Raw genomic sequence first — 22,969 nt, 5'->3', positions numbered from 1 at the left:
CAGGCCAGGATTCAAACCTATAGATCTTCTTGCTGAACTGTTCCTGCAGACAGCCCAGACAAAAAGATAGACAAAAAAGGTTCTGTCTTATTGTTGTTTAGTAGTGATGCAAGTTCTTAAAAAACAATAAATGCAAACAAAGTTTTGACTTTTCTGTGCAGCAGTCATGCAAACACAGAAAGAGGCCAATTACATAACAAAACAGTTGGCCTATTCTGTAACGGCCAATAGTTGCAAAATTATATCTGACCAAAACAAGTGCTTTGACAGAGCAAAAATGGGAAGTGAAGAGAGAGTATGACTTTGAGCGATGGTGTGACATTCTCCTGTACATCATGCCCCATCGGTTTATGTGGAATCTGTTTCCCAAATGCAGGCAAGTTAAAAATAATGCTGAGTGGGAGCAAAAATAAGGAATTTTATAACCCAGACAGAAAACCAAGCCAAAAATGGTTTTGGTTCAAAAAATATAAAATCATTTCAATATTAACTTGTTTTAAGCCTGTTACTTCTGGCAGTATCAACCAACAACCACCAGAATGCTGTGGTTAAAATATTGAATATTAAATTGAGTGTTGGTATGAATGTGCTTTTCATATTAAGTACATGTGTTTTATTAAAAAATGAAGAGTGAGGTTCCTATTGTTTCCTCAGTTCTCCATGTGCTCTTCCTCTCCATGCTGTGCCAGCTTCCTGCCCACTTCCTGACTGCTTTTTGTGTGCATCCGGGGCACAAGCTGCTATGCAACTTTTGACCTGTATTGTAGGTTATTCTCTGCACAAATACAACTGGAGGATGTCTGAACACACTAAATTTCAGAGCGAAGAGCTTGTCATTTCTGACCAAATCTCTGAGTTTTGACACTGAAAAAAACATCAGTTGTTCCAATTTTATTAATTTGTGGACTTGGTTGTGCACTCTTATCTGTTAATGATAAGCATCAAGTCAAATCCTTGAACTTGCAGTGTAAACAGCATGAACGTTTTGAGATCAAAACTTTTAAAACAATGTTGTTGTTTGGATTTTCTGTTGTTTTTTTTATTTAACTTAATTTGGTTAAAATATATATTTTTTTATCAACTATAACGCTTAAATATAGGAATAGAAAAGTCTCCAAGTAGACAAAAGAGTTGGGTCTCCAAGTAGAGACCAAATTGTCTCTACAGTGTAATAAATGCCTGATTAAATCCAAATCAGATTTAAGATTAGCACGTTACAGTTGAACTTTCATAATGAATTGTAACCAGTTGGCCTTTATTCTTTGTTGCACACCAAGCTTTCAAAGTCAGGGCAGACTGTAACCTCTCCAACAGATGGCGGTAATGCTCCATTTATGTGTGTATGTCACTGCGGAAATCAGACAGAAAAATAAGAAAAAACACATTTTCAGGCCATCTTAACAGAACCATCTTCACCACGAGTAACCACGTCTTCTGTGGTGTCAGTATGTAATGTTTCATCCTTAGAATAATTTTTTCAACTCACAGAAACCATTAGAGATCAAATGAAAAAGACATCTGGTCCTCACCATTGTGTGTGATGGTATCCTGTTTAGGTCTATTCACTCTGACAATTTGACATGAAGGTAGTACTTTATGTAACATGTACATTCAACTTCTAAATGGATTTTTACAGTAAAAAAACAAACAAAATCTTTTTTTCTAAATGTTAATAAGTAGATGAATCCTTTCAACAATATTCTTAGTTTTATCACCTGAATACACTAAAATGTATTCAGATGATAAACACTAGTCACATCTATCCATTTGACTAGCCTGTTTAGTTGGTCACATATTCTAGATGTCATTAATTTTGTCTTTGGTAATAAAATACATAAGATTGGCATTATCTTTGACTTGAAAATGTAATTTAAATCACATAATTCTAGGATTTTCTTATTTATCCTCTGGAATAATGCCTAAATAAAAAATATCCTGTCTAAGAGTGATTCTGAAAATGATTCCATTCATTTGTTACTTCAAGGTTGGACTGCTGTCATTTTTTTACTATCAGGAAGTCCCCTAAATTTGGTTAAGTTGATCTAAAATGCTGCACAGAGTTCTGATAAAAATTTAAAATATAGGTCATATCTCCTGAAGAACCAGCTCCCAGTTTTATCTGTCTACAAGGAAAACACTCTGTCTACTTCTAGGATTCTAAGATTCTAGGATTAAAACGTTCTTTTGTAATGAAGGTTATAGTTTTAACTGCTTAGGTTAGCCTGAACTATATCTGTAGTTATGCTGCCCCATAGGTTTAGGCTACTGGAGGACAAACTGACCATTTCTCCTTGTTCTGTTATATTCTTCTCCAATTTTGCATTACTTGTTTCAACTTCTAACTTTATACTTTCTGTCTTTTTTCTCTACATTTTCTCTACATCTGGCCAGGTGTTCTATGTAGCTGTGACAGTTTCGTGGATGGTGGTATTAATTGTATCTGTCTTGAAGTTATTGGCTGAGCTTTTGTTGCAACTGACTGTATGGTCTCTCTCATCCTATGGTCTTTAAAACCAACGCAGAGTTAATCTGTTTCTCTCCCAGGTGAAACTGCTTAGGGAGGATTAACTTCTCACTTTTCCCTAATATAGAAATCACACCTGGATCAGTACTTCTGTTTCTTTTTTTGTTTGTGCTCTATTTTCTCAAGCCTCCAGTATTGTATCCTTAATAAAGCTTAGATATCTATACTTGATGTCTGTATGCTGTGAGCACTTGAAACTGAAGTCATATGACTTGATTCTGTGCAGAGTGTTGGTCAGTAAGCTGATTCTGATTCTGTTCTGGATTGTATTTGAGTGGTATCAAACTGCGCTCCTCAAAGGCCACAATATTGACCTACACATTCGAATTAAATGGTGAAACTGCCTTTCTAGAATGCAGTCAAGCTCTGCTAATCAGCTAATATTGGAGCTTGGTGTCCTGAAGCAAAGACATTATAAGTTGCAGGACTCTGACCCTTATGGAATGCAGTTTGAAATCTGGACTAAGTCCTGTTCACCAGTAAAACTGTAAGTCTCTGCAGTGGGGTTGGGGTCCTCTGCTTCATTCTCTGGGTTTTGTGAAGCTGTTGGAGGAGTTGGAATGGAACCACCAGACTAAATTGGGATAGTTATTTAACAAACCGCTTTTGCCTCAGCAACAGCTTCAGTCCTTTTACTTGATCGTTGATCCCTGAACCTCCCACCACCTCCTCATACTCTCCACCATCTGTGCTAGTGCCTCCTGTTTCCTCTTCCTCACACTTCAGGCCTCAATGTCTTCAAGATGCCTCAACTCACGTTCCACAGGGTATGACTGACATCTCCATTTCAGTTCCAGAGAGTCTGGTCAATATCTTCATTCCATCAACCTCAACCACATGTTCCTATTCCCAGGTTCTCCAAATAGAGTCCTTGGATGGACTAGTCTCTGTCTCCTGTTCCTGCGTTCTCCCACGAGGGCGTCCACCTGGGCTTGCCTTACTTTTGAGTTACCCACTGATCGTCAGTCCTGGATATTTTACCTTGGGCCCGTCGCCTCCCGATTGGCCTGCTTTCTTCTGAGGGTTCCTCCTGTATTCATGGAGCACACCAGGGTTCCTTCATGTAGAACCCACCCTTAAGTGAATTCTAGATGGAGTTTCTATCATGATCTTTAGGACTTTGGTTTTACTTTAGTAATGGTATTCTCCATTGTTCCCTGTGTGTTCTATCAGTCATTTCTCATATTTCCTCGGTTTATCTTCAGTTGTTTGTCTTCTGGACCCAGTTTCTAATCAAACGCCTGCTCCTGGTTTAGTAATCAACTCGGTAGCTTAAACATCTCTCAGCCAGCTGCAGTCAGCTGTTATTCCCACCAGTGTTCCTCTGGTGATGTATTATTTTAGATTGGTCCGGGCTTAAACCTTTGAATTTTCTTGAGTAAAATAGTTTATTTTCACCCCTGCATTTGGGTCCTTCTCCTCATCATTATGTAGCAGTAAGTCTGCATGTAGAGCTCTTGTGAGCCCAGCAAAAAGCTTGACTAGTTCAATAAGTATCTCTCTCAGGGCCTAGTTTGCTCAATGTACTCAGTCATGTTCATCACTTACACAGGAAGATACACACACACACACGTACACACACACACACACACACACGCACGCACGCACACACACACACACACACACACACAGAAGAGAGAGAAATGGCATTTGTAATTATTGCTTAGTAGACACAAACCCCTCAGAGGTTGTTAGCTTTGTCTCCAGCCTCCTTAAAGTGGACAGGTTCTGACTGAGAACCAGAGGAAATGCAAACATCCCCTTCAGTGGATGTCTGTGTCTGCTGTTCTATGTCCCTCACTCTACAAAATCAACAGTGGTTCAAGTATTGGTGTTTTCACCACAGAAAATAATTTTTGATGATATTAAATCAAATATGGACCTTGTTGGATGTTTGTATTGATAAAAAAGTGAATTGCCATCTAATATTGTAATGGTTTTATCTTATGCTACATTAAGAAATTTAATTTTCTAGGTTTTCTGGTTGAAGTAATAATGAGTGAAGTAGAGGGTTTGCTTGACAAAGAATGGTGGAGTCACAGTGTGCAGGTTTAGCCGCAGTCGCTGCAGACCAGGTTGTTTGCAGTGCAGTCTGTCTTCCTCCATGGTGGTCAGCTCCTCTTCACCTTCATCCTCCTGGAACAACAGGTCAAGCTCATCCGGCTACACAGATTTATCAAACACTAAGGGGAAGTCAAACAAAGCTAATGGCTTTCATCTACCTTCTGTTGAGTCCACATCAAAACAATCAGAAAAGTTTTGAATCTACAACGAGATATAATTTTACATAGTTAAAATAGTGAAATGTTTGTTCTGGTTATGTAAAGAGATTGTTAATGGTTTTTAAAGTAATTGTGTTGTTTTCTTCTTTATTTGATTTGATAGCATTTGATAGCACTGAACAAAAACAGAAACCTTGTTATTTGTTCACTCTACTCTTCCCAGTATGGCTTTTTTCTACCACAACTCTCAAACTGGGAAAAAAAAAAAAAATTCCCTTCTCACCCTCCGCGGGTGGTCTGTTTCATCCTCTGAGCTCGGGTCCTCTACCAGAGGCCTGGGAGCTTGAGGGTTCTGCGCAGTATCTTGGCTGTGCCTAGAACTGCACATTTCTGGACTGAGATGTCTGATGTTGTTCCTGGGATCTGTTTTAGCCACTGCTCCAGTTTGGGGGTGACTGCCCCGAGGGCCCCGATGACCACAGGCACCACTGTGGTCTTCACCTTCCAGGTCTTTTCCAGTTCCTCCCTGAGACCCTGGTACTTCTCCAATTTCTCATGCTCCTTTTTCCTGATGTTGTAGTCACTTGGTATTGCTACATCCACCACAACGGCTTTCCTCTGTTCTTTATCCACCACCACAATGTCCGGTTGGTTCGCCATTACCATCTTGTCTGTCTGGATCTGGAAGTCCCAGACTGGGATCTGGAAGTCCAAACTGGGATATATATATATATATATATATATATATATATATATATATATATATATATATATATATATATATATATATATATATATATATATATATATATATATTTATATATAAAAATTCCCTTCTCACCCACTCCGCGAGTGGTTTCTTACATCCTCTGAGCTCTGGTCCTCTACCAGAGGCCTGGGAGCTTGAGGGTTCTGCGCAGTATCTTGCATGTGCCTAGAACTGCACATTTCTGGACTGAGATGTCTGATGTTGTTCCTGGGATCTGTTTTAGCCACTGCTCCAGTTTGGGGGTGACTGCCCCGAGGGCCCCAATGACCACAGGCACCACTGTGGTCTTCACCTTCCAGGTTTTTTCCAGTTCCTCCCTGAGGCCCTGGTATTTCCAGTTTCTCGTGCTCCTTTTTCCTGATGTTGTAATCACTTGGTATTGCTACATCCACCACAACGGTTTTCCTCTGTTGTTTATCCACCATCACAATGTCCGGTTGGACATTTTATATATATATATATATATATATATATATATATATATATATATATATATAATATATATATATATATATATATATATATATATATATATATATATATATATATAATATATATATATATATATATATATATATATATATATATATATATATATATAATATATATATATATATATATATATATATATATATATATATATATATATATATATATATATATATATATATATATATATATATATATAGCTGACTGTATAGCTCAATAGGTAAGTCACCAGTCTTCCACCCGGGAGACCCGGGTTCGAGGCCAGGCTGGGGGCTGGGGCAAAAAGTTACAACGGTGACATTGAGCTGTCAGTGTGGGTCCTTAGGCAAGACCCTTGGAGCTATATAGCCTACCTCATACCATGAGAGACACAAATAAGCATGACATGCCGGCTCAGACGTCGCCCGGTCAAACAAGGTCTGCGTCAGGTGCTGGGGGACCAGAGCACCCTGATGAAAAGTGGGCTACTGGAACAAGACGGAAATGGGCGAGAGATGAAAACATGGATCTGTTGGAATGCTACTACTCAAGTAATCCTAGTCAGAGGGGCTACATGCAAAGACTGTGGGAGGAATGGTTAGCTCGACATCCCCAGTCAACACTAACTGCCAAACAACTAGTAGCTCAGTGTTCCAACATCCGCAAACGGCAACTGCTGTCACAACTGGAGATTGACGAGGTACGACACAAGTGCTACGGGAAGGAGCCAGGATGCCAGGTCAGAAGGGAGTCAACTACAACTCCCCGCCCAGAGACTGGGTATGTAGCCCCAGTAATGAACCAACCATCTGAGCTGAACGAGGCAGCAACTGACCTGAGAGAGAGAATCATGGCCCGAATGAACACCAGACGACCCCGACGCCAATTACAACGGCTGAGTGAAGTACCATCAGAAAGTCTCATTGAAGATGTGAATTCGGCATTGAGAACGATCCCTACCAACACCATAACAGAAACCAATGAGCTGATATACAACTCAGCATCAGTGATCCTTGAGATGCTTGGTTATAAGAGCAACCATGAGACCCAATACCCACCATGGAAAAGACGGTTAGAGGCTAAGATCAAGATAACAAGGAGGGAAGTGAGTCAACTGTCAGAGCTCCAAAGGGGTGCAATGAAAAGATCAGTACCCAAGAAGTACAGCCAGATGCCCATACCTGAAGCACTCGAAACTGCCAAACAAAGGCTCCAAGCCTTGGCCAGCCGCCTAAAGAGATACACGAGAGAGAATGAAGCCAGGAGGATTAACCGGCTCTTCGCCACCCAACCAGCTAAAGTGTACTCTCAATGGCAGGGTAATAACAACAGAGCAGACCCACCCAGGCTGGAGACTGAACAATACTGGAAAGGCATATGGGAAAGGGAGGCGTCCCACAACAGCAATGCACAGTGGCTAACCTCTCTACGAGAGGACCACAGCAACCTCCCTGAACAAGCCCCGGTAACCATCACTGTGGCAGATGTCCAAGACAGAGTCTCGGGTATGAAAAACTGGACAGCACCAGGACCTGACATGATCCATGCCTACTGGCTTAAGAAACTCACTGCCCTCCATGAGCGACTGGCAGCTCAACTGAACCAGCTGCTACAAAATGGGACTCACCCTGAATGGTTAACTGAAGGGCGCACAATCCTGATACAGAAGGAACCCTCGAAGGGTTCAGTCCCATCCAACTATCGGCCAATAACCTGTCTCTCTACAACATGGAAGCTCATGTCAGGCATCATAGCGGCTAAGATAAGCGGACACATGGATACATACATGAGCAAGGCACAGAAGGGCATAGGCATAAATAGCAGAGGAGCCAAACACCAACTCCTTGTAGACCACACAGTCGCCCGAGACTGCAAAACCCGACACACCAACCTGTGTACCGCTTGGATTGATTACAAGAAAGCCTATGACTCAATGCCACACACTTGGATCATTGAATGCTTAGAGATGTACAACATCAATAGGACTCTAAGAGCCTTCATTGCAAACTCGATGGGGCTGTGGAAAACCACCCTTGAAGCCAACTGCAAACCACTTGCACAAGTGTCCATCAAATGTGGCATATACCAAGGAGATGCTCTGTCCCCACTGCTGTTCTGCATAGGCCTGAACCCTCTCAGCCAAATCATCAACAAGACTGATCAGTCACCTCCTCTACATGGATGACATCAAGCTGTACGCCAAGAGCGAGACATCGACTCACTGATCCACACCACCAGGATCTACAGCACTGACATTGGGATGTCATTCGGACTAGAGAAGTGTGGTCGGATGGTTACAAAGAGAGGGAAGGTCGCCCACACAGAAGGGGTCTCACTCCCAGAAGGAACAATAGCAGACATAGAGCACAGCTACAAGTACCTGGGAATACCACAAGCAAATGGCAACCTCGATGAGGTCACAAGGAAAGGAGCCACAGCCAAATACCTCCAACGAATAAGGCAAGTCCTGAGAAGCCAGCTCAATGGCAAGAACAAGATCCGTGCAATAAACAGCTATGCCTTACCAGTAATCAGATACCCTGCCGGAATAATTAGCTGGCCAATGGAAGAGATGAAGGCCACGGATGTTAAGACTAGGAAGCTACTAACCATGCATGGAGGGTTCCACCCCAAATCCAGCACCCTGAGACTGTACACGAGCCGTAAGGAAGGAGGCAGAGGACTAGTGAGTGTGAGAGCCACTGTCCAGGATGAAACATCCAAGATCCATAAATACATCAAGGACAAAGCCTCAACGGACGATGTGCTCAGCGAATGTCTCAGGCAATGGGGAACAGAAGACAAGGTGCTGGAAGTACCATCATGGGAGGACAAGCCCCTACATGGGATGTACCACCGACAAATAACTGAGGTGGCTGATGTCAGGAAAACCTACCAATGGCTGGAGAAAGCTGGACTCAAGGACAGCACAGAGGCTCTCATCCTGGCCGCCCAGGAACAGGCCCTAAACACCAGAGCAATAGAGGCTCAGATCTACCACACCAGAGAAGACCCAAGGTGTAGGTTGTGCAAGGAGGCCCCTGAGACAGTCCAGCACATAATAGCAGGGTGCAAGATGCTGGCAGGGAAAGCATACATGGAACGACATAACCAAGTGGCGGGCATAGTGTACAGGAACATCTGTGCAGAATATGGACTGGAAGCCCCGAGATCAAAGTGGGGAACACCCCCAAAAGTGGTGGAGAATGACCGAGCTAAGATCCTGTGGGACTTCCAGATCCAGACAGACAAGATGGTAATGGCGAACCAACCGGACATTGTGGTGGTGGATAAAGAACAGAGGAAAGCCGTTGTGGTGGATGTAGCAATACCAAGTGACTACAACATCAGGAAAAAGGAGCATGAGAAATTGGAGAAGTACCAGGGCCTCAGGGAGGAACTGGAAAAGACCTGGAAGGTGAAGACCACAGTGGTGCCTGTGGTCATCGGGGCCCTCGGGGCAGTCACCCCCAAACTGGAGCAGTGGCTCAAACAGATCCCAGGAACAACATCAGACATCTCAGTCCAGAAATGTGCAGTTCTAGGCACAGCCAAGATACTGCGCAGAACCCTCAAGCTCCCAGGCCTCTGGTAGAGGACCCGAGCTCAGAGGATGAAACAGACCACCCGCGGAGGGTGAGAAGGGAATTTTTTTTATATATATATATATATATATATATATATATATATAGCTCAATAGGTAAAGTCACCAGTCTTCCACCCGGGAGACCCGGGTTCGAGGCCAGGCTGGGGGCTGGGGCAAACGGTTACAACGGTGAGATTGAGCTGTCAGTGTGGGTCCTTAGGCAAGACCCTTGGAGCTATATAGCCTACCTCATACCATGAGAGACACAAATAAGCACGACATGCCGGCTCAGACGTCGCCCGGTCAAACAAGGTCTGCGTCAGGTGCTGGGGAACCAGAGCACCCTGATGAAAAGTGGGCTACTGGAACAAGACGGAAATGGGCGAGAGGTGAAAACATGGATCTGTTGGAATGCTACTACTCAAGTAATCCTAGTCAGAGGGGCTACATGCAAAGACTGTGGGAGGAATGGTTAGCTCGACATCCCCAGTCAACACTAACTGCCAAACAACTAGTAGCTCAGTGTTCCAACATCCGCAAACGGCAACTGCTGTCACAACTTGAGATTGACGAGGTACGACACAAGTGCTACGGGAAGGAGCCAGGATGCCAGGTCAGAAGGGAGTCAACTACAACTCCCCACCCAGAGACTGGGTATGTAGCCCCAGTAATGAACGAACCATCTGAGCTGAACGAGGCAGCAACTGACCTGAGAGAGAGAATCATGGCCCGAATGAACACCAGACAACCCCGACGCCAATTACAACGGCTGAGTGAAGTACCATCAGAAAGTCTCATTGAAGATGTGAATGCAGCATTGAGAACGATCCCTACCAACACCATAACAGAAACCAATGAGCTGATATACAACTCAGCATCAGTGATCCTTGAGATGCTTGGTTATAAGAGCAACCATGAGACCCAATACCCACCATGGAAAAGACGGTTAGAGGCTAAGATCAAGATCACAAGGAGGGAAGTGAGTCAACTGTCAGAGCTCCAAAGGGGTGCAATGAAAAGATCAGTACCCAAGAAGTACAGCCAGATGCCCATACCTGAAGCACTCGAAACTGCCAAACAAAGGCTCCAAGCCTTGGCCAGCCGCCTAAAGAGATACACGAGAGAGAATGAAGCCAGGAGGATTAACCGGCTCTTCGCCACCCAACCAGCCAAAGTGTACTCTCAATGGCAGGGTAATAACAACAGAGCAGACCCACCCAGGCTGGAGACTGAACAATACTGGAAAGGCATATGGGAAAGGGAGGCGTCCCACAACAGCAATGCACAGTGGCTAACCTCTCTACGAGAGGACCACAGCAACCTCCCGGAACAAGCCCCGGTAACCATCACTGTGGCAGATGTCCAAGACAGAGTCTCGGGTATGAAAAACTGGACAGCACCAGGACCTGACATGATCCATGCCTACTGGCTTAAGAAACTCACTGCCCTCCATGAGCGACTGGCAGCTCAACTGAACCAGCTGCTACAAAATGGGACTCACCCTGAATGGTTAACTGAAGGGCGCACAATCCTGATACAGAAGGACCCCTCGAAGGGTTCAGTCCCATCCAACTATCGGCCAATAACCTGTCTCTCTACAACATGGAAGCTCATGTCAGGCATCATAGCGGCTAAGATAAGCGGGCACATGGATAAATACATGAGCAAGGCACAGAAGGGCATAGGCATAAATAGCAGAGGAGCCAAACACCAACTCCTTGTAGACCACACAGTCGCCCGAGACTGCAAAACCCGACACACCAACCTGTGTACCGCTTGGATTGATTACAAGAAAGCCTATGACTCAATGCCACACACTTGGATCATTGAATGCTTAGAGATGTACAACATCAATAGGACTCTAAGAGCCTTCATTGCAAACTCGATGGGGCTGTGGAAAACCACCCTTGAAGCCAACTGCAAACCACTTGCACAAGTGTCCATCAAATGTGGCATATACCAAGGAGATGCTCTGTCCCCACTGCTGTTCTGCATAGGCCTGAACCCTCTCAGCCAAATCATCAACAAGACTGGCTACGGATACCGACTCAAGAATGGGGCCACGATCAGTCACCTCCTCTACATGGATGACATCAAGCTGTACGCCAAGAGCGAGCGAGACATCGACTCACTGATCCACACCACCAGGATCTACAGCACTGACATTGGGATGTCATTCGGACTAGAGAAGTGTGGTCGGATGGTTACAAAGAGAGGGAAGGTCGCCCACACAGAAGGGGTCTCACTCCCAGAAGGAACAATAGCAGACATAGAGCACAGCTACAAGTACCTGGGAATACCACAAGCAAATGGCAACCTCAATGAGGTCACAAGGAAAGGAGCCACAGCCAAATACCTCCAACGAATAAGACAAGTCCTGAGAAGCCAGCTCAATGGCAAGAACAAGATCCGTGCAATAAACAGCTATGCCTTACCAGTAATCAGATACCCTGCCGGAATAATTAGCTGGCCAATGGAAGAGATGAAGGCCACGGATGTTAAGACTAGGAAGCTACTAACCATGCATGGAGGATTCCACCCCAAATCCAGCACCCTGAGACTGTACACGAGCCGTAAGGAAGGAGGCAGAGGACTAGTGAGTGTGAGAGCCACTGTCCAGGATGAAACATCCAAGATCCATAAATACATCAAGGACAAAGCCTCAACGGACGATGTGCTCAGCGAATGTCTCAGGCAATGGGGAACAGAAGACAAGGTGCTGGAAGTACCATCATGGGAGGACAAGCCCCTACATGGGATGTACCACCGACAAATAACTGAAGTGGCTGATGTCAGGAAAACCTACCAATGGCTGGAGAAAGCTGGACTCAAGGACAGCACAGAGGCTCTCATCCTGGCCGCCCAGGAACAGGCCCTAAACACCAGAGCAATAGAGGCTCAGATCTACCACACCAGAGAAGACCCAAGGTGTAGGTTGTGCAAGGAGGCCCCTGAGACAGTCCAGCACATAATAGCAGGGTGCAAGATGCTGGCAGGGAAATCGTACATGGAACGACATAACCAAGTGGCAGGCATAGTGTACAGGAACATCTGTGCAGAATATGGACTGGAAGCCCCGAGATCAAAGTGGGGAACACCCCCAAAAGTGGTGGAGAATGACCGAGCTAAGATCCTGTGGGACTTCCAGATCCAGACAGACAAGATGGTAATGGCGAACCAACCGGACATTGTGGTGGTGGATAAAGAACAGAGGAAAGCCGTTGTGGTGGATGTAGCAATACCAAGTGATTACAACATCAGGAAAAAGGAGCATGAGAAATTGGAGAAGTACCAGGGCCTCAGGGAGGAACTGGAAAAGACCTGGAAGGTGAAGACCACAGTGGTGCCTGTGGTAATCGGGGCCCTCGGGGCAGTCACCCCCAAACTGGAGCAGTGGCTACAACAGATCCCAGGAACAACATCAGACATCTCAGTCCAGAAATGTGCAGTTCTAGGCACAGCCAAGATACTGCGCAGAACCCTCAAGCTCCCAGGCCTCTGGTAGAGGACCCGAGCTCAGAGGATGAAACAGACCACCCGAGGAGGGTGAGAAGGGAATTTTTTTTTTATATATATATATATATATATATATATATATATATATATATATATATATATATATATATATATATATATATATATATAAGTAGAGCCAGTGGATAAGCCTATCCACTGGGGCTCTACTGGTGTAGGCCATGGATAGCTGTACTCTTTTAGACACTTAGATCTTGTTTAAACCATGAAATGAAAGTATAATACAAGATTAGTTTTCTATTAAATAGATAGCATTATCTTTGTGACATAAAAAGTGTAATGAGGAGAGAGTGAATCCCTGTTTGTGTGTGAAGTGCCTGATATGCTTTTATCATCTAATCAGTCAAATGTGGTTCAGTGTAGCCAAACGTAGGAACGGTTCTTGAGAAAAGTGGATGTTGGTGGAGGAACATCTGGCTCCTTCCAAAGGAGTTCTGGATCCATATAATTCACCCAAAGTAATAAGCCTTGATCCTGGTTTTATTCTGAATTCTGCAGAATGAATCCTTGAATTATAGATGCCTTGAATTGACCCTCGTAGACATTCCTCTGAAGGAGCAGACAAGCAGCCTCTGCAGCTCCAGTCCAGAGCTGAGAAGCACAGCATCACCAATGCTGACCCCCCGTCCCACACGTGTGAATATCATAGCTTCCATTAGACAGAAATGACAGAATGGGACAGAGCACAGAGTGGGATAAAGCAAACATAGAAGTGCTACATGCTGATTCTATGTTATGCACATTTGCTATTATTACAACTATAATACAGATTTAAATGCCAAGACCAACTCAGACAATGTAGATTTTGTCAACAGTGTCAAGGAAGGAGGGGCTGGGGGGTGATATGCTCCAACCATATGCTTGTCCTCCCTGACTTTCCTGTTTTCCAGATATTGCTGCTGACAAGAAACCTATTGATTACGATTATTATGTGATCATAAGAACTGCTGGCTGTTTAAAACAGCATTCAAAACTAAGATGGTTTTATTAGAGCATTGTCAAATTATTGTTACTCTCAGATGGCTTTGACAGTATGGCTTAGAGATTCATTTAGAGCTCCCAATACAAATACAGATATCTTGATAATTGTTTGTTTTTTGTGTTCCACAGCTGGCTGCTTACCTAATCTCCACATGTCACCCTGAGTAGTGATGATTACTAGCTTACCTCTACACCCACAGAAAGTTGTTTGTTACATTATTACTTGCTGCACAAGTTATATTTTTTAGCCCATTTTCAAATAATCGTTGGACACCATAATACCAAAAATGTGTGTGTCACTGTGTGTGTGTTCCAGTCTGGTCTGTCTGACATTGTTGTGCAATTGGCTCAGCATGCTTTTAGAATGAAGAAGTGAAAAAGATGCAAAGACACACACAGTGTTTATCAAAGCAGCGCACCGTGAAGGGGTCTTAGATTGTCTCCTGTTGTAGAACATGTGCTGCCACTGATAGGCAAATGTTGAGGGAGAGAGGTTAGCAGCTTTTACATTGTGCTTTTGGTCTCTCTCCTTTTAAATGAAATTAATCTAAAGTTGTCTGATTGACTCCTGAAATAAAGATAACTTAATACATTTAGACGCAGCGCCGGCCCTAGCTGTTTGGGTCCCCTAAGCACCTGGGAGGTTGGGCTGTGTGGAGCCCACCCTCAAAGCATTTCTATTCTGGAAATTAAAGTTCACAAGATTTTATAGCATTATCATTTTCTCACGTTATGTCAAAATGACCTATACATATGAATGCTGAATTCCCTATAACACTAATAGTCATTTCATTACTTGAGTTGTTGCAAGCAAAACTGTTGAACTTGTCAATATCTGACAAGCAAATTGTTTGCATTTCATTCTTTTTTTAATGTCTCTCTGTATGACCACAGCTTTCACTGATGGTTTGTTGTTAAGACGTTTCCACTTTGCTTTTGCACAATGCTGTGATTTTGCAGCCCTGCTAACAGCTAGTCCCCAGGAAGGACAATGAAGAAGCGAGAAACAGTTCAGCTCTGATCAACTCTCATCAGTGATACAATTTCATAGAAAAAGCAATAACTTAATATGTTCCTTGAAAACAGAATCAGCAGCAGGCTTCTTTTTAGGTCAAAATGAGCAGCACTGTATCTTTGTAGGCCAAAAAAAATGCATATAATAGGGGGGCAAGAGAAGAACAGTGGTTCTGGGTGAGAAAGTCTGCATGGCAGAAAAAAATGTGAGGGTGGTAGATGACATGTACAAAGGGAGTGAGACAGTTTTGACATCTGAGTTCAAGTCACTGATGGGTTCTGAGCCACTTTTTCTATGCATGGTGATGGATAGGTTGATGACAAATGAAGTCAGGCAGGACACTGGGAGGAACATGATGAAAACAGAGAACAGATGAGGAGAACTTATAGAAATGGAGGTTCGCCTAAGAGTGAAAAAAATGCAATTTAAGAGAAACAAGACAACAGGTATGATAGTTCTTCCCCGTTTTTCAAGGTCAGCCTGAGGTCGACCATCAAAAACCCTGGACAGTGTAAAATAATGTTGAGACAAAAAGTGCAGGCAGATGGAGGCCAGTGTCAGGAATGATGTGACAGAAGGACAGCTTCACGATTGAAATGGAGATTCTATAAGACTGGTGTGAGACATACATGGCTCAGAGACAGTGAGTCTGTCTAAAAGACAGGAGAATGAGATGGAGGAGGCAGAGTTGAAGATGCAGAGATTTTCACTGGGATGGACAGGATTAGGAGTGACCAGATCAGATCTAAGGTAAAGCAGTTTGGAGAGGCAAGGCTGAGATGGTTCGGACCAGTCCTGTGGATACACATTGGAAAGAGGATGTTGGTGATGGAGCTGCCAGGCAGGAGGAAAATAAAAAAGACCCTGGAGAAGATTCATAGACATTGAAAAGATTGGTGTCAGTTAAGAAGGGCTCAAAAAGGGCAATCCTGGGAGGGACTCTGGGTCTACAGGAAAAGCCCATGATGGGAAGATGTACTTCAGTGCTGACCACCAACAAGGAGCTTTCTTAGCAAATTTCTATAATATTATTCTGACCATTGGAATATGGTTTTCTCTGTCTGTTGAGCTGAACAGGAAAAGATGTTTTCCCATCGTTGTCGGAGCTACAGATCTTTGCTGTATCTCCAAATCAGCGTACAATGAAATGATTATGCTAAATGATATCATAATGTAAATTTATCTGATATGTCTTAACTGGTGACATTGCAGTAATTATAACATTCCTAATACTCAATACTTCCCATACAAACTGTAAATCCAATAAACAGAGTATCATTTTGTCAACACTAGCACATCATGCATTGTTTTGTTTTTGTCAAGTTGCTGTCTACAGCAGCCCACATTCTGACAATTTGAGATTCTAAAGCACATTGCTTAGCTGCTGCTAAGCAATGTGCACCAGCTTAGCACATCGCTTAGCTGATCTTTCTTCTGACAAAGAAAGAAAGACTCTTTGTCAGTAAATGGTAGGATTTCTCTTGTTACATTAATTTTCAGTGAACACGCCATTCTTTGAATCCTTTGGTTTTAGTTCACCTCCTTCCCGTCCTCTTGCTTTGATGCAGTCCAAACAAAGAGCAACTGGGAGGAAGTGATAAAGAAGCTCATCCTGTTACCCGCATTGTCTCAGATAATACTTTCCATGGATAACAGAAATGTAGCTGGGTGCACAGCTTGTTTTCTGATAACATGCTTGTTCTTGAATGTAAATCAACACCTTTCAGAACTAACTTGACTAAAGTGTTCCAGTTTACAAGAAAGTGTTTAAAAGAAAATGAAAACTACTGATTAAAGAAAGGCAAATCATCTCCACTTGAACAGTTTATACTCCATGTCAAATGTGTTTTAGTGTTTGTCTAACAACGTGGTTAGAAACTCAGGAGCAGGGCATAGAGCTCTGTACTCTCACCATTCCTCTTCTCTCTACACTTCAGACTTCCAGCACAAATCTGACTTCTGTCACCTACAGAAAAACTTTGATGACTCTGCTGTTGTCGAGTGAATCAGAGACAGACAAGAGGCTGAATACAGAGAGCTGGTGGAGCGCTTTGTGTCATTGTGTGGGAACAATCATCTCATGTTGAATGTGAACAAAATAAAGGAGATGATTATAGATGTCAGATCAAACTCTGGAGATGAAGATGCGAAGAACGATTCTTCATCAAATCAAGAAAATCATGAAAATCATGAGGACAGTCTCATGAAGAGCATCTCTTCATGAGACTGTCTTAGAAAAACAGTGTCTTTAGTCAGTCTTTTTCAAATACGCTGTAATACAGACTGCTACAGCAGCTCTTTCCTGCCAGTCACCATCACCATCTGCTACTGTATAACTATGGAGAATTTGATTGAGTTGCAACAACATTTAGCTTCCCTTTGGGATCAATAAAGTGTTTTAGAATATAAATTGAATTGGAATGAAGAAAGTGAACTTCAAACTCTTGATTCGATTATATCTGCTCCGGGTGTACTTGACCTGCTGCCTACTGAATGTTGGACAGAGGCACCATTCCTCTGCCCCACCCTGTTAAGCCAGAGAGGGAACAGAATAGATGTGTTTTTGCTTGGCGTGGTGTTGCTTTGGATGTTGTCTTTCTTCATTATCTCCATGATATTTCACACCTTGACTCAGTTTTGTTGTGTTGCATCCCGCTGTCTTTTAATCCTTTTCTTGTCTAACATCCTCTTTTGGCCAAGAAAAATCCCCCCTCTCCCAGTCTCCGGCATTCCTTCACCTAATACTGTCCTTTCCTGTCTGCACGACCATCACTGTTTTCACAGTCCTTTGCGGAAACCAAACAAATTAACACTGCATTGTTCTGTGCAGTCACATTAAAGCTGGAAACATCAGCACCATAATAGTTTCCTGAAACCCTTCATTTGTCTGTTTAGAGGTGGCAGATCATGCAAAATCCCCTTTTTATACATTTTGTCACTGAGTGCAGAAAAGTTTACATTTGTCGCCTAGTGCTAAAGAGATATTATATTCTGTTTGGATCATATTTTCATTGTGGTCTTTTTTTCTCTGTTCCCTATTATGTTTTATTAACTATTGCATCACAATATTTGCTGTGGAACTGCTAAACAAGGTCACATAGCAAATCCAGGAGGCCCAAATTAACTCTGTCAGATATGATTTCAACACTTTAAAGTGTCTATATGGGTCCACACCAGAAAGTGTTAATTTAACACTTATTAACACTAATTCAGTTATTTGTAATTAATATTAAATAGGTATTTTACTGTTTTGAACTTTTAAAAGTTTTTGGGAAAATAAATATTTAATAAAGAGGCAATGATTTTCTCAAATGCATTTATTTCAAAACATGCACCATAATCACAAAACATATTACAACACGGAATAATGTGCATGTTTCACATGTTGCTTTCATTCACTTATTACTTATCAAAAGGTCTGACATATCAGCTGTGCAATACAAAATGCAGTATGCTTAATACATTTTTCTTCAATACAATATGCATGAAATTGTTCAAAATACAAGGTGGAAAAAGTAAAGCAAGCAGTTTATGTAATATGAAAGAGTACATTTTCTTTTAACATATAGTGTTAAAAGAAGTGGTACTAATATATACAAAAAGGCAATGAAACGTATAAACGTCTTATATACTTCAAAACGTATATAAGAAGATACAACAGCGGGAATAATGCTCTCAACATAAAAAAAAATCTGTTGAATTTAGCCAAGAATTTAATTGAATATTTACTGGCTCGATTTTGTTCAACACTTATAATCCGCTAACATTCGGCATGCTAAGCTAAATATGCTAACACCGAGCCGCGTGGCGAACGTGACGTCTATCATACAGGTTGAGCTCAACTCAAAATAATAGTTATAAACCATCTCAGAAGAAAATGACTTTCCAAGCCTGGTAAACACCTCAGACAGGTGGAAAGTAAATAGTCCTGAAATGACTTGGCTTCTGTCGCTTCACTTTGGTGGGAATCTGTGATTCTGGGGCGGAGTCAGTGAATTAACTCCTTCAGTGTTAGAGCCGCTGTAGGAGTTCAGAGTTAAGAAGTCAAGAGTTATTGATTCCATTTTAACACCTCTAGATTTGATACAGAAACACTTTGTTTTAACACTGGATTTTAACTACTAATAATTTACACCCCAGAGTTACATAAACAGAATGTGACTCTATTAGAGTAAAATTAACTCTGCTTTTGCACAAAGTCTACTAACAACAAAAACATTTAACACTTTTGAATTTGCTGTGCATGCAAATGTGCGTTTTTTACTTCTCGTAAACATTTTGTTCCAGGATGCTGATGTCACAAGTGCATATGATAAAATGTTCAGCTGTTGGCTTTATTAACATCAGAACCTCTTTGAAGGGTCTGGTTAAATTGTATTTTTCTTATAAAAGTGAAGAAAGTCATCTTCCTTTGCGTGAAACACGTCAAGGGCGACTGACTCATGTTTCTCCACCAGTATCAAGAGAGATTTGCTAAAAGACTTTGTGAAATTGAGCATCACATTTTCTCTCTACTGAAACAACAGACACAGCAAAACAGTAAGCTGCAAACAAAAAAATTAGACATGACTTTTTTGTATTTTGATATGATGTTTTGGCCATTGTTTTGACAGCAGTAGCATTGTGATTTAATTATTGGATGACCCATTCAGTAAATTCATTACATTTGACCTGTCCCCCCAGCAGGTTAAATGTAATGAGAACTTGGCTTTCTGTTCTCTTCTTGCCAGACACTGTATTTTACTCTTCTTTCCATCTACATTACAATGGCTTAATACTGTAAGAACATTTTTGAAGATAGAAAAAATGTCATTAACAGTGAGGGGCAGTTCAGCAAAATGTATTCACAAGTGGAGACACTTTGTGGAATACCTAAAATCTCTGCCTTCATGATGCGTAGAATGATATAACTGACCCTTCAGGTGACTAAGTTTAAAAAGATAGGTAAAATATTTTTACTCCCCAATGCCACCCCCTTTTTTATTTTTGGGGCCTGCCTTATTGTATATTATTAATTAATTTATTTTTAACTTGCTGTTTTCACATTTTACCTGAAATGCTGCAATCAAGAGGAGAAACTGCTAAAGCCCATCCAGGCTGAGGCTTTTGATTTGTCTGAATGCCAACCTGCAGACAGGACAGAATTTTATCACTGAGTTTGCTTCAGTGATAAAGCAAACTTTATCACTGAAAGTTATCAGTGATAAAGTTTATCAGTGATCAACTTTATCACTGATAAAGTTTGCTTTATCACACTTTATCACTGATAAAAGTTTGATAAAGCAAACTTTGATAGTAGTTTGATAAATCTATCAAACTACTATCATAGATTTATTGCTGTTGGGTTCATTTCTTAAATAAAAATAAAGTGTTTTATTAAATTACTACACAAAGGTAAGAATGCATTTTAGGGTAAGGGTAAGAGTAATAACAAATAATAGGGTTAGGTTAACAAATGGAGGAAAATGATAAGCTTAGCTTCTCATTCTCCAGTCCTTCCTCAGTGTAAATTTAATGGTTTGGTTTCATTGTTCTTCCATGGCTCCTTACCTGATCCTCTGTGATTATCTTTGATACATTGTCATTCCTCCCTGTTGTCTTCCTGTTATGTTCTTCAGTTGTTCCTCTGGCAGTTTTCTTGGGACTCATGAAAGTTTCCATTTTGATTTGCTTAATAAACACTCAGATCTTCCCCTAATGCGCTCGATTTTGTATGAAATTTGGTCTCACCAAAACCATTCAACATGACTTCTTCTGCTTAGTATTTCCAATCATATCTATCACACCACTGCACTGTTAGCATAAGCATTTATGTCAAGTCACATTATTAACTTCTAAGATGTTATTTTATGCCAGCTGACTGTACTGCTGTCTTACCTGGTAGTTCCCTGTCTTTCTTCAGCTGGATGTTCTTACACAAGGCCCTTAGAAATCACTCATGTTCACCCAGTGATTTCAGTGTCTCCTTAAGAATCATTTCTATGTTGAGGCAGAAAAGTTCTAGTTCTGTATTTTTATGACTACATACCTGAAAGTGGGTTGGTAAGAACAGATCCAGAGAGGGTTCAGACAGTCATTAATTGTTCCATTGATGGTAGCTGGAAGTAATTTGTGTTTTAGTCTTACTTAGGGTTGCCACCTTTCAGAAATAAAAATAAGGGATGCTCCCCACGGCATGTCGTACTGCTCTCATCGGGTGGGACGTCCGCTGCAGTGATAGACATTATTTTATGGCAGTGTTTTTTGTTTTTAAAAAGTGATCCATAGAGCAATCATTCATGCATAGAGGTCGGTTAGAGTACCCCAAAACTGTACTCCAATCAGAGTAGCATACCTTAAACACGTTTAATTAAGCAAGTGTAAAAAGTATTTGGTAAACTACTCAAGTACTGAGTAACTGATCGTAACACCTGATTTAATATTCAAAATGTGTCCTCAGACAGCCAAAAGTATAAAAGTTATGTGAACATACTGGTATTTTACTCAGTGTTTTTTGAAACAACAACAACAACAACAACAACAAAACAGAGCAATATTTCATCATTTGATATATTAAGCCCATCTAGAACCGCCCATGGGCTGCAGGTCTGTGTCTGGTGCATTAATAATACATTAAATGACCACTGAACACTGAAATCATAAAATATATCAGCATTTCAAAATAAAGCATACAGAAAGCCTCGCCACCCATGTTGCCACCCCAGCGACTATGAATTCAATAAATAGTTATGGGAAATCAGACATTAAGCGCATGAATCTCTTTTTTCCCCGACAACATTGAATGCAACCCAATGTAACCTGACACCTACTGCTGAGTAGCGGGAAGTGCGAGAGTAGGACAGAGCGCGAGGCAGCAGCATTGACATGAATGGATATAAATTACTGGACTGGACATTACCTGACTTATCGTGCGCCACACATGCGCCGTTGCTGTCCATTGAGTCAACAATATGGATGGTCAGGAAATGGCAACGGTCCGCGTAAAGCTGACACACAGAGAAACGAGAAAAGGCAGAATAGAAGTGGTGTTTGGTTCTTCACCTGTTTATCAGCTTTATTGTACCTTTATTGTGACACGCTGTCTGCAGCGTGTCACAATAAAGTATATATATTAGTATATAATAATAATTATATATATATATATATATATATATATATATATATATATATATATATATATATATATATATATATATATATATATATATATATATATATATATATTATTATTATTATTATTATTATTATTATATACATACTGGCATATGCTGCCACCCCTGAAAAAATCCCTGCCCCCTTCTTGCCACCCCATAAATATTTCTCTAGATCCGCCCCTGGACATTTATAAAGATACGGAACGAATCGCGCCCCGTATCGGTTCAATACGGGACGCAACATTTAACCGCCAAATACGGGACGATTCCGTATTTTACGGGATGGGTGGCAACCCTAGTCTTACTGTACCTTCATGAAGAACCGCAGTCAAACAATTCTTCTTACTGCGCACACACCTCCAGAGAAACATTCTCTCTGGTTACCTGAAGCAGAAAAATTATCTGAACTCAGTTATTTCTGGAGCATCCAACCTATCACTCAAAATCAATTCACTTTGAAGATCCAATACTGGGTGTGGTCACTGCTGCCACAGAGAAATCCATTTTAGAAACTACGTCCACACAGACTGATGCTTTTCAACCTTTATTTTGTTAACTATGATTATTTGCTACTTACAGCAAATGGAAGTACATACAAGCTAAGAATAATACACCAGACAACCCCCCCCCAAAAAACCATTTTGATACAGAAATAATTATTAGTATGTCTCATACCTGCCTAAAGATTCCCTCTCTGACTCGTTGCCCTTTCCTCC

Source organism: Poecilia reticulata, chromosome 19 (assembly GCF_904066995.2).
Source record: "Poecilia reticulata chromosome 19, P_reticulata-male-v2, whole genome shotgun sequence".
NCBI lineage: Eukaryota > Metazoa > Chordata > Actinopteri > Cyprinodontiformes > Poeciliidae > Poecilia > Poecilia reticulata.
This window is presented reverse-complemented; position numbering follows the sequence as displayed.